This window comes from Salmo trutta, chromosome 36, assembly GCF_901001165.1.
Source record: "Salmo trutta chromosome 36, fSalTru1.1, whole genome shotgun sequence".
Taxonomy (NCBI): domain Eukaryota; kingdom Metazoa; phylum Chordata; class Actinopteri; order Salmoniformes; family Salmonidae; genus Salmo; species Salmo trutta.
Window position 1 is genome coordinate 5328720 of NC_042992.1, and position 13514 is coordinate 5342233.

The following is a 13514-nucleotide window of genomic DNA, read 5'->3' on the forward strand; positions in this document are numbered from 1 at the left end:
GGACCCTGACTCTGCCCTGACTCTCCCACAGGACCCTGACTCTGCCCTGACTCTGCCCTGACTCTGCCCTGACTCTGCCCTGACTCTGGAGTTCATTGAAAAGGGATCAGATATTATTAACTAATTATAAAAGACGCTCTACTCTCCCTATCAGACAATACTGCCTAGCTGTGTGTGTGTGTGTGTGTGTGTGTGTGTGTGTGTGTGTGTGTGTGTGTGTGTGTGTGTGTGTGTGTGTGTGTGTGTGTGTGTGTGTGTGTGTGTGTGTGTGTGTGTGTGTGTGCGTGCCACTGTGTATGCTAGCTTGCAGGCCTATTTACTGTAGTGTGTAGAGGTTTAAGGGCAGGTATTGAGAGGGGTGAGGGGAGAGGAGGGGAGAGGAGGGGAAGGGATGGGATGGTGGTGTAGCCATGGGGTTTCTTGTCACGAGAGGGTAAGGGAGGGTAAAGGAGGCTAAAGGCGTCCGCATGCTTCCCAGACGAAAAGGTTCGGAAGAGTTTGTTCATATATTATGATGACATTTCGTTTTGGACTTAGGTAAGGGTTTTGTCGGTTGTTTCGGAGAATCTCCATTTTTTTCTTGAGGCAAGCCGAAGTCAGTAGCCGAAGTCCACGCCCCTTCGTTGATGATTGGTCAACAGTAGGGATTCTTAAATAAAGTCTTTGTTGTCAATCAACGAGAGACGACTCATTTTCATACACATTTTTTTCATTGAGAAATACTGCCCCAAACATCTTAGTTAGATTTTATGATCTCCTCAGATAACATCTCTTGAACTGATACACAAAACGACGGCGGATTCAAAACTTTGAGTTTTTCAATTTAAATTATTATACAAAATTCTTGCAAGTAATATAATGTTATATATATATATATATATGGAGGATACAACTATACCAGCTCTGCAGATTTTTCTGTAAAGAGAAAAAAATCATTAGATCACTTGTTTAGGTACTGTCCAAATGTAGCTTGTTTCTGGACGCAGGTTCAGGAATGGCTGAAGAATTGTAACATTTACCTGGAGATAACTCTACATATAGCAAATCAAATGTATTTATATAAAGCCCTTCTTACATCAGCTGATATCACAAAGTGCTGTATAGAAACCCAGTCTAAAACCCCAAACAGCAAGCAATGCAGGTGTAGAAGCACGGTGGCTAGGAAAAACTCCTTAGGAAGGCCAAAACCTAGGAAGAAACCTAGAGAGGAACCAGGCTATGAGGGGTGGCCAGTCCTCTTCTGGCTGTGCCGGGTGGAGATTATAACAGAACATGGCCAAGAAGTTCAAATGTTCATAAATGACCAGCATGGTCAAATAATGCATGGTCACTGCTGGGTGATTTGAAAAGTCATAGTCAATTAAACAATAATATGATAATACTCTTAGCAAAAACTAATGTAAAATATACTGTGTCCGTAACATGTATATAGTATGTATAAGCTGGAAGTAGAAGCCTAAGTGTTGTTTTCATTAGTTTACTCCAATTAAGGGGACGGGTGGTAGGGTAAAATAATAAAGAAGGAAAATACAAAAGTTAATGACAGATTTCTTTATTCTGACTATTTTGAGGAAGTGTCTACTGGCTACGGCTCCTCAAGAGGGACAAACTATTAGTATTGCTGTTTTCATTTTCAAATGTTTAAAGCGAAGGTCTTTTCAGGGGAGGGGGGTGTAGCGAGGGTTTTACGTCCCTTGTCATGACGTTGGCCTGTGGGTAAGGTTATGACCCCCCCCCCATAAATACCTTTCTCCCTTCCCCTCTCTCTCTGACCCTACTGAAGGACTTGAATAGCATGTGTTAAATATAGAGAGTCTGGGAACATCAAACAAATGGGGAAAGGAACCATATTTTGGTAATAAAACCAGTTGGAAATATGCTTGATAACGTAATGAGTATGGAGGTCAGTTCGTTGTTATCTGGGACATTATGACTGATGACAGGACGACATAAACTGTACCTGAGAAAGTATACACCCTCTAGTTATCAGAGGAACATGGAATTGTTATGCAATTGAAATGTTTGATATTGAAATTGTTTGTTAGGAGATTAAATGTAATTTTAGCTTCAAATGAGAGATTTGGGTTTTCATAAGGAAAGTGCCCTGCTTGATCAGTGGCCCACCCCTGTGAAGAGGAGGGGTTATAAACGATGAAACACATCCTTCCCCCCTCTCCACTATATAAGCCTTTGATGAAAAGATAACCAGGTAGTTCCAGTACGGGAGGTCTGCAGCCTCTACGTTAGAAGGACTCACATGTCAAGGACAGAACTAAGCCAACCTTGGCGTGAGCTATGGTATGAACTGGTATGAACTTTGAGCTTATTCACGACAGAAGTGATACTTCCTAGCCGTTGAGTTAGCAGCGGCCGCTGTCGACGTGGGCTAGGAAAGGACGGACGACGGATCCAGTCTAACAGACGGACGAAGATACCACCACATATCCAATTTACCACCAGAGACATTGTTCCGAGTACAGGAAGATCTGTTGGCCAACCCGGCCAGCATCTACGACCAATCTACCGAAGCGCAGCTCAGGGTAAATATTTATTGCATTTTCCTTTTCCAAATGGGCGGTAATTTAGAATGCATAAGATAATGTATTTACGATAGCATAGCTGCTGTTTGTGGTTCCTAAGTCTTCCCGCTATTTCATTCAAGCCCAACCCCCTTTCCTTTGTGTAACCAGCCATGATACAGGTTCCGTCCACTGGGACGTTTTCTGTATGACATCATTGGTATTCTGTGTATTTGTAATTCTGTGTGATTAGTTTAGGTATTTAGTAAATAAATAATTAAACCCAATTTTGTATTGCTGATTCAACTTGTTAGCCAGGGTTCGTGAAGATAACCAAGAATTTACAACTTTCATAATGAGACTGAAAATAAGATAAGGGTTAATATTGACTGCTATCGATGTAAAATATTACTAAGTATTTTAAGAGTTTATTCGGAAGATAACAGCTCTATAAACGTTCTTCTGTGGTGCCCCGGCTTTCTAGTTAATTACATTTACATTATTAGCTTAGTCAGGTAATATTAATTAGAGAAAGAATTTTATAGGTTAGCATTTCATATCACTTAATCCGGCATAGCCAAAGACACAACACCCTCTTTTCACAGTAGGGGACCTCCCGAGGTGCCAATTTCACAGGTCACGCACAAGCTAGAAGGACCCGGCATGGTTTATTGTGAGTGTGTGGGTGACCACCAACCTCTCATGCGTAACCAATGTGATTACTGTGTGTGACTGGTGTGTGTGAATGTGACCCATGGACTGTTATTGATCCCACTATTGGTCAGGATAACTTAAGGGAGACAAACCGTGTTATGACAAAATATATAATATGAAGAAAGTTGGATGTAGTTTCGCTAGCTTAGCGCAAACACTGTAAGTCTTTGGGTACAGCTAGCATGCGACGACTTCCAGTATTTGCGCTAAGCCAGTTAGCATTAGCTCACAAAACTACCTCTAAACTTCCTTCACACTGAACGCGGAGACATAAAAATTGGTTCATCTGACTCTATCCCTTTAAATGTCTGTGGCAAATGTTGACAGTCACATGCACAGTAGTTACTAAAGCTTAACATGGAATAGACTGTGCAAGTGGAGCTTGTTCTATAGGCCTAATGAATAGGGTAAGGAACACATCTGAAATGGTACCCTATTCCTTATAGAGTGCACTACTGTACATTTGATCAGTGTCCTATGGGCCATGGTAAAAAATAAAAAGCAGTGCCCTACATAGGGATAAGGGTACCATTTTGGACAAAGGCATTGATAGATTATAGTTGGAATTCCCCTTTTTAACTGGTTGGCAACAGCTAACAGGAATAATATATATATTTTTAAAATACAAAAACAAATAAACAAAAGTGAGAAGAAACAAAATACAAACAACAGCAAACACCATATCATAAAGGTCTGAGAAGGATGAAGATATTGTAAATGTTAGATCATCAGCTATGTACAGAACAGTGTTTTTTTAACAATGTGAAAATAGTTGTACGAATAGTAGGGGAAGATAGGTAATCAGAAAAATATTGGTTGTATTTACAATGTTGTTTGTGCTCCACATTTTGACGTTTTGTCATGGCAACGGGTAAAGCATCTTGCTGCTGTGATTGCACATTGTGGTATTTACAATATGGGAGTTTATCAATGTTTTATTTGTTTTCAAATTCTTTGTGAGTCTGTGTTATCAGTGGGACATACAATGGAAGTCGGAAGTTTACACACACCTAAACCAAATGCATTTAAACTCAGTTTTTCACAATTCCTGACATTTCATCCGAGTAAAAATCCCTATTTTAGGTCAGTTAGGATCACCTCTTTATTTTAAGAATGTGAAATGTCAGAATAATAGTAGAGAGAATGATTTATTTCAGCTTTTATTTCTTCCATCACATTCCCAGTGGGTCAGAAGTTTACATACACTCAATTAGTATTTGGTAGCATTGCCTTTAAATTGTTTAACTTGGTTCAAATGTTTCAGGTAGCCTTCCACAAGCTTCCCACAATAAGTTGGGTGAATTTTGGCCCATTCCTCCTGACAGAGCTGGTGCAACTGAGTCAGGTATGTAGGGCTCCTTGATGGCACATGCTTTTTCAGATCTGCCCACACATTTTTTATAGGATTGAGGTCATGGACAGAACGCGTCTCCTTCTTAAGCGGTATGATGGCTGCGTAGTCCCATGGTGTTAATTATTGCATACTATTGTTTGTACAGATGAACGTGGTACCTTCAGGCATTTGGAAATTGCTCCCAAAGATGAACCAGACTTGTGAAGGTCTACAATTGTTTTTCTGAGGTATTGGCTGATTTCTTTTGATTTTCCAATGATGTCAAGCAAAGAGGCACTGAGGTAGAAGGTAGGCCTTGAAATACATCCACAGGTACACCTCCAATAGTCTCAAATTATGTCAATTAGCCTATCAGAAGCTTCTAAAGCCATGACATAATTTTCTGGAATTTTCCATGCTGTTTGAATGCACAGTCAACTTAGTGTATGTAAACTTCTGACCCACTGGAATTGTGATACAGTGAATTATAAGTGAAATAATCTGTCTGTAAACAATTGTTGGAAAAATTACTTGTGTCATGCACAAAGTAGATGTCCTAACCGACTTGCCAAAACTATAGTTTGTTAACAAGAAATTTGTGGAGTGGTTGAAAAACACATTTTAATGACTCCAACCTAACTGTATGTAAACTTCTGACTTCAACTGTATCTGTCTCTAATGTGGTCATACATTTGAGGTTGGGAAGTGCAGCTCAGTTTCCACCTCATGTTGTGGGCAGTGTAAAAATTCCCTGTCTTCTCTTGAGAGTCAGGTCTGCCTACGGCGGCCTTTCTCAATAGCAAAGCCATGCTCACCGAGTATGTACAGGTCTTCCTATGGCGGCCTCTCTCAAAAGCAAGGCCATGCTCACTATGTACAGGTCTGCCTTACGGTGGACTCTCTCAATAGCAAGGCCATTCCAACTTCCAGGTTGCAAACAAGAACCTCCCCGGCCCTCCTTTTGGCAAATCTGACCATGACTCCATTTTGCTCCTCCCTTCCTATAGACAGAACCTCAAACAGGAAGTACCCGTGCTAAGGACTATTCAACGCTGGTCTGACCAATCAGAATCCAGACTTCAAGATTGTTTTGATCACGTGGACTGGGATATGTTCCGGGTAGCTTCAGAGAATAATAGCGATATATATACCGATACGGTTACTGAGTTTATCAAGAAGTGTATAGGAGACGGTGTACCCACTGTGACTATTCATACCTACCCTAACACTGACGTCTTGCTACCGGACAAGCTAAACACGTTATTTGCCCGCTTTGAGGATAACACAGTGCCACCGACACGGCCCTCTACCAAGTACCGTGGGCTCTCCTTCTCCGTGGCCGACGAGAGTAAGATATTTTAACGTGTTAATCCTTGCAAGGCTGCCGGCCCAGACGACATCCCTAACCACGTCCTCAGAGCATGCGCAGACCAGCTGGCTAGTGTGTTTACGGACATATTAAATCTCTCCCTATCCCAGTCTGCTGTCCCCACATGCTTCAAGATGGCCACTATTGTTCCTGTAGCCAAGAATGCAAAGGAACTGAACTAAATGACTATCGCCCCGTAGCACTCACCTCTGTCATCAAGAAGTGCCTTTAGAGACTAGTCAAGGATCATATCACCTCCACCCTACCTGTCACCCTAGACCCATTCGAATTTGCTTACCGCCCCAATAGGTCCACATATGATGAAATCGTCATCACACTGCACACTGCCCTATCCCATCTGGATAAGAGGAATACCTATGTAAGAATGCTGTTAATTGACTATAGCATAGTACCCTCCAAGCTCATCATTAAGCTTGAGACCCTGGGTCTGAACCTCGCCCTGTGCAATTGGGTCCTGGACTTCATGAAGGGCCGCCCCCCAGGTGGTGAAGGTAGGAAACAACACCTCCACTTCGCTGATCCTCAATGCTGGGGCCCCACAAGGGTGCGTGCTTAGCCCCCTCCTGTACTCCCTGTTCACCCATGACCCATGAACTGAATAATCAAGTTTGCAGACGACACAATAGTAGTAGGCTTGATTGCCAACAACAACGAGATAGTCTACAGGGAGGAGGTGAGGGCTCTGGGAGTGTGGTGTCAGGAAAATAACCTCTCACTTAACGTCAACAAAACAAAGGAGATGATCATGGACTTCAGGAAACAGCAGAGGGAGCACCCCCCTATCCACATTGACGGGATAGCAGTGGAGAAGGTGAAAAGTTTTTTAAGTTCCTCGGTGTACATATGACTGACAAACTGAAATGGTCCACCCACATAGACAGTGTGGTGAAGAAGGCTCAACAGCACCATTTCAACCTGAGGAGGCTGAAGAAATTTAGCTTAACACCTAAAACCCTCACAAACATTTACAGATGCACAATTGAGAGCATCCTGTCGGGCTGTATCACCACCTGGTACGGCAACTGCACCGCCCATAACCGTAAGGATCTCCAGAGGGTGGTGCCGTCTGCGCAACGCATCACCGGGGGCAAACTACCTGCCCTCCAGGACACCTACAGCACCCGATGTCACAGGAAGACCAACAAGATCATCAAGGACAACAACCACCCGAGCCACTGCCTGTTCACCCCGCTATCATCCAGAAGGAGAGGTCAGTACAGGTGCATCAAAGCTGGAACCGAGAGACTGAAAAACAACTTCTATCTCAAGGCCATCAGACTGTTAAACAGCCATCACTAACACAGAGAGGCTGCTGCCAACACACACAGACTTGAAATCAGTGGCCACTTTAATAAATAGAACAATAGTCACTTTAATAATGTCACTTTAATAATGTTTACATATCTTGCATTACTCATCTCATGTGTATATACTGGATTCTATACTATGGTAGTCGATGCCGCTCTGACATTGCTCGTCCATATATTTATATATTCATAATTATATTCCTTTACTTAGATTTATGAATATTAAGTATTAGTTGTGGACTTGTTAGATATTACTTGTTAGATATTACTTGTTAGATATTGCTGCACTGTCCGAACTAGAAGCACAAGCGTTTTGCTACACCCGCAATAACATCTGCTAAACACGTGTATGTGACCAATAAGATTTGATTTGATGCTCACTGAGTCTGCATTTCTTGTCCATATCCCTGACCACATACTCACTTTCTTTCCCTCCCTCCTTCTTTCCAACCATCCCTCTCTCCTCTCACTCCCTTTCACCACAACCTCCTCTCCAACTCCCTCTATCCTCCCCCACCCACCCCCTCTGTCCCGTCCTGCTGTCGTGCAGAGAAAGTGTGTTAAATAATTCAGTAGTAGTGTTTCTGAGCAGCTCAGTTTATAGCACGCGATGGTACTGCTGCTTGCTACTGTTGTATAGTTACACACATTGGAAGGATACAGCGCTAACTTAATCCCACTACATTTTGGTGATGGGTGTGGAGACTACAGAGAGACTACAGTACATGAATAGGTAGGGAGACTACAGAGAGACTACAGTACATTAATATGTAGGGAGACTAAAGACAGACTACAGTACATTAATAGGTGTGGAGACTACAGAGAGACTACAGTACATTAATATGTAGGGAGACTAAAGACAGACTACAGTACATTAATAGGTGTGGAGACTACAGAGAGACTACAGTACATTAATAGGTAGGGAGACTAAAGACAGACTACAGTACATTAATAGGTGTGGAGACTACAGAGAGACTACAGTACATTAATAGGTAGGGAGACTAAAGACAGAGACTACAGCACATTAATAGGTATGGAGACTACAGAGAGACTACAGTACATTAATAGGTAGGGAGACTACAGAGAGACTACAGTACATTAATAGGTATGGAGACTACAGAGAGACTACAGTACATTAATAGGTATGGAGACTACAGACAGACTACAGTACATTAATAGGTAGGGAGACTACAGACAGAGACTACAGTACATTAATAGGTATGGAGACTACAGACAGACTACAGTACATTAATAGGTAGGGAGACTACAGAGAGACTACAGTACATTAATATGTATGGAGACTACAGAGAGACTACAGTACATTAATAGGTATGGAGACTACAGACAGACTACAGTACATTAATATGTATGGATTCTACATAGAGACTACAGTACATTAATATGTATGGAGACTACAGAGAGGGACTACAGTACATTAATATGTATGGAGACTACAGAGAAACTACAGTACATTAATATATATGGAGACTACAGAGAGACTACAGTACATTAATATGTATGGAGACTACAGAGAGAGACTACAATACATTAATGGGTATGGAGACTACAGAGAGACTACAGTACATTAATAGGTATGGAGACTAAAGAGAGAGACTACAGTGCATTAATAGGTATGGAGACTACAGAGAGACTACAGTACATTAATATGTATGGAGACTACAGAGAGACTACAGTACATTAATATGTATGGAGACTACAGAGAGACTACAGTACATTAATATGTATGGAGACTACAGAGAGACTACAGTACATTAATATGTATGGAGACTACAGAGAGACTACAGTACATTAATAGGTAGGGAGACTAAACACAGACTACAGTACATTAATAGGTAGGGAGACTACAGAGAAACTACAGTATATTAATTGGTAGGGAGACTAAAGAGAGAGACTACAGTACATGAATATATATGGAGACTACAGAGAGACTACAGTACATTAATAGGTATGGAGACAACAGAGAGACTACAGTACATTAATAGGTGGGGAGACTACAGAAAGACTACAGTACATTGATAGGTAGGGAGTCTAAAGGCAGACTACAGTACATAAATATGTATGGAGACTACAGAGAAACTACAGTACATAAATAGGCATGGAGACTACAGAGGGACTACAGTACATAAATATGTATGGAGACTACAGAGAGACTACAGTACATTAATAGGTGGGGAGACTAAAGAGAGACTACATTACATTAATAGTTATGGGTACTACAGAGAGACTACATTACATGTATAGGTATGGAGACTACAGAGAGACTACAGTACATTAATAGGTAGGGAGACTAAAGGCAGACCACAGTACATTAATAGGTATGGAGACTACAGAGAGACCACAGTACATTAATAGGTAGGAAGACTACAGAGAGACTACAGTACATTAATATGTATGGAGACTACAGAGGGACTACAGTACATGAATAGGTAGGGAGACTAAAGAGAGGGACTACAGTACATTAATAGGTAGGGAGACTACAGAGAGACTACAGTACAATAACAGGTAGGGAGACTAAAGAGAGTGACTACAGTACATTAATAGGTAGGGAGACTACAGAGAGGGACTACAGTACATTAATAGGTAGGGAGACTAAAGACAGACTACAGTACATTAATAGGTAGGGAGACTACAGAGAGGGACTACAGTACATTAACAGGTAGGGAGACTAAAGACAGACTACAGCACATTAATAGGTAGGGAGACTAAAGACAGACTACAGCACATTAATAGGTAGGGAGACTACAGAGAGGGACTACAGTACATTAATAGGTAGGGAGACTAAAGACAGACTACAGTACATTAATAGGTAGGGAGACTACAGAGAAATGGACTACAGTACATTAATAGGTAGGGAGACTAAAGACAGACTACAGTACATTAATAGGTAGGGAGACTACAGAGAGGGACTACAGTACATTAATAGGTAGGGAGACTAAAGACAGACTACAGTACATTAATAGGTAGGGAGACTAAAGACAGACTACAGTACATTAATAGGAAGGGAGACTACAGAGAGGGACTACAGTACATTAATAGGTAGGGAGACTACAGAGAGACTACAGTACATTAATAGGTAGGGAGACTAAAGACAGACTACAGTACATTAATATGTATGGAGACTACAGAGCGACTACAGTACATTAATAGGTATGGAGACTAAAGAGAGGGACTACAGTACATTAATATGTATGGAGACTACAGAGAGACTACAGTACATTAATAGGTATGGAGACTAAAGACAGACTACAGCACATTAATAGGTAGGGAGACTAAAGACAGACTACAGTACATTAATAGGTAGGGAGACTAAAGACAGACTACAGTACATTAATAGGTAGGGAGACTACAGAGAGACTACAGCACATTAATAGGTAGGGAGACTACAGAGAGGGACTACAGTACATTAATAGGTAGGGAGACTAAAGACAGACTACAGTACATTAATAGGTAGGGAGACTAAAGACAGACTACAGTACATTAATAGGTAGGGAGACTAAAGACAGACTACAGTACATTAATAGGTAGGGAGACTAAAGACAGACTACAGTACATTAATAGGTAGGGAGACTAAAGACAGACTACAGCACATGAGAGGAATACTTTCGGAGCATCTTAGCATTCCGAGACGTTCCGTAAATCGATTGGAGAGGCTTCAGTCAGAGATGGTGACACTCAGTTGTCACGTTCTGACAGCCATCTTTCTAGCTCCGCCCATAACTTTTGGACTTTATAGCGTTCCCAGAAGGCATGGATTATTGAAATGTTGTTCTTTATAAACGTCTTTTCAAGTAAGACATGAATTTGTCAATTATGTCTCTTGTAAAATAGATTCTAAACTTTAGTTTACTGGATTAAGCGTACATTTTTGTTCACTGTAATTTGAGTTATGTTCCAACATTCCCTCCATCTTGTGCCAATATCAAATCTTTTTAAGTCTTGGTTCCAATAGCTTATATTTTTTCTAAGAGATTGTCAGTTGGATAGGCTCTCGTCAAGGTTTTATATTTCCTACCTATCGTATGAACATCCTTCTCTGTCTCTAATAGGATTACCTCAAGATTGCTCCGATGTCGAAAAGATTTCAAATCCACATTTCGTGATATCTAACTTTTAAGTTAAAATGTTTTTGAAAATATCTACATTGGTCAGTCCAGAATTACTTTTTAATTCTGTCATGGAAATGCATATATTTGCAATTACGTTGTTATATTGTTATAGTGTTCTATATTGTTCTATATAGTAATATTGTTCTATATTGTAGTAGTGTTATATATTGTTATAGTGTTATAGTGTTCTATATTGTTATATTGTTATAGTGTTCTATATTGTCATAGTGTTATATATTGTTATAGTGTTATAGTGTTCTATATTGTTATAGTGTTCTATATTGTCATAGTGTTATATATTGTTATAGTGTTATAGTGTTCTATATTGTTATAGTGTTCTATATTGTTATAGTGTTATAGTGTTCTATATTGTTATAGTGTTCTATATTGTTATAGTGTTCTATATTGTTATAGTGTTCTATATTGTTATAGTGTTATAGTGTTCTATATTGTTATAGTGTTCTATAGTGTTATAGTGTTCTATATTGTTATAGTGTTCTATATTGTTATATTGTTATAGTGTTCTATATTGTTATAGTGTTATAGTGTTCTATATTGTTATAGTGTTCTATATTGTTATAGTGTTCTATATAGTTATAGTGTTCTATATAGTTATAGTGTTCTATATTGTTATAGTGTTATAGTGTTCTATATAGTTATAGTGTTCTATATAGTTATAGTGTTCTATAGTGTTATAGTGTTCTATATTGTTATAGTGTTCTATATTGTTATATTGTTATAGTGTTCTATATTGTTATATTGCTATAGTGTTCTATATTGTTATAGTGTTCTATATTGTTATAGTGTTCTATATTGTTGTACTGTTCTATATTGTTATAGTGTTCTATATTGTTATAGTGTTCTATATTGTTATAGTGTTCTATATTGTTATATTGTTATAGTGTTCTATATTGTTGTAGTGTTCTATATTGTTATAGTGTTCTATATTGATATAGTGTTCTATATTGTTATATTGTTATAGTGTTCTATATTGTTGTAGTGTTCTATATTGTTATAGTGTTCTATATTGATATAGTGTTCTATATTGATATAGTGTTCTATATAGTTATAGTGTTCTATATTGTTATAGTGTTCTATATTGTTATAGTGTTCTATATTGTTATAGTGTTCTATATTGATATAGTGTTCTATATTGTTATATTGTTATAGTGTTCTATATTATTGTAGTGTTCTATATTGTTATAGTGTTCTATATTGTTATAGTGTTATAGTGTTCTATATTGTCATAGTGTTCTATATTGTTATAGTGTTCTATATTGTTATAGTGTTCTATATTGTTATAGTGTTCTATATTGATATAGTGTTCTATATTGATATAGTGTTCTATATAGTTATAGTGTTCTATATTGTTATAGTGTTCTATATTGTTATAGTGTTCTATATTGTTATAGTGTTCTATATTGATATAGTGTTCTATATTGTTATATTGTTATAGTGTTCTATATTATTGTAGTGTTCTATATTGTTATAGTGTTCTATATTGTTATAGTGTTATAGTGTTCTATATTGTCATAGTGTTCTATATTGTTATAGTGTTCTATATTGTTATAGTGTTCTATATTGATATAGTGTTCTATATTGATATAGTGTTCTATATAGTTATAGTGTTCTATATTGTTATAGTGTTCTATATTGTTATAGTGTTCTATATTGTTATAGTGTTCTATATTGATATAGTGTTCTATATTGTTATATTGTTATAGTGTTCTATATTATTGTAGTGTTCTATATTGTTATAGTGTTCTATATTGTTATAGTGTTATAGTGTTCTATATTGTCATAGTGTTCTATATTGTTATAGTGTTCTATATTGTTATAGTGTTCTATATTGTTATAGTGTTCTATATTGTTATATTGTTATAGTGTTCTATATTGTTATAGTGTTATAGTGTTCTATATTGTTATAGTGTTCTATATTGTTATAGTGTTCTATATAGTTATAGTGTTCTATATAGTTATAGTGTTCTATATTGTTATAGTGTTATAGTGTTCTATATAGTTATAGTGTTCTATATAGTTATAGTGTTCTATAGTGTTATAGTGTTCTATATTGTTATAGTGTTCTATATTGTTATATTGTTATAGTGTTCTATATTGTTATAT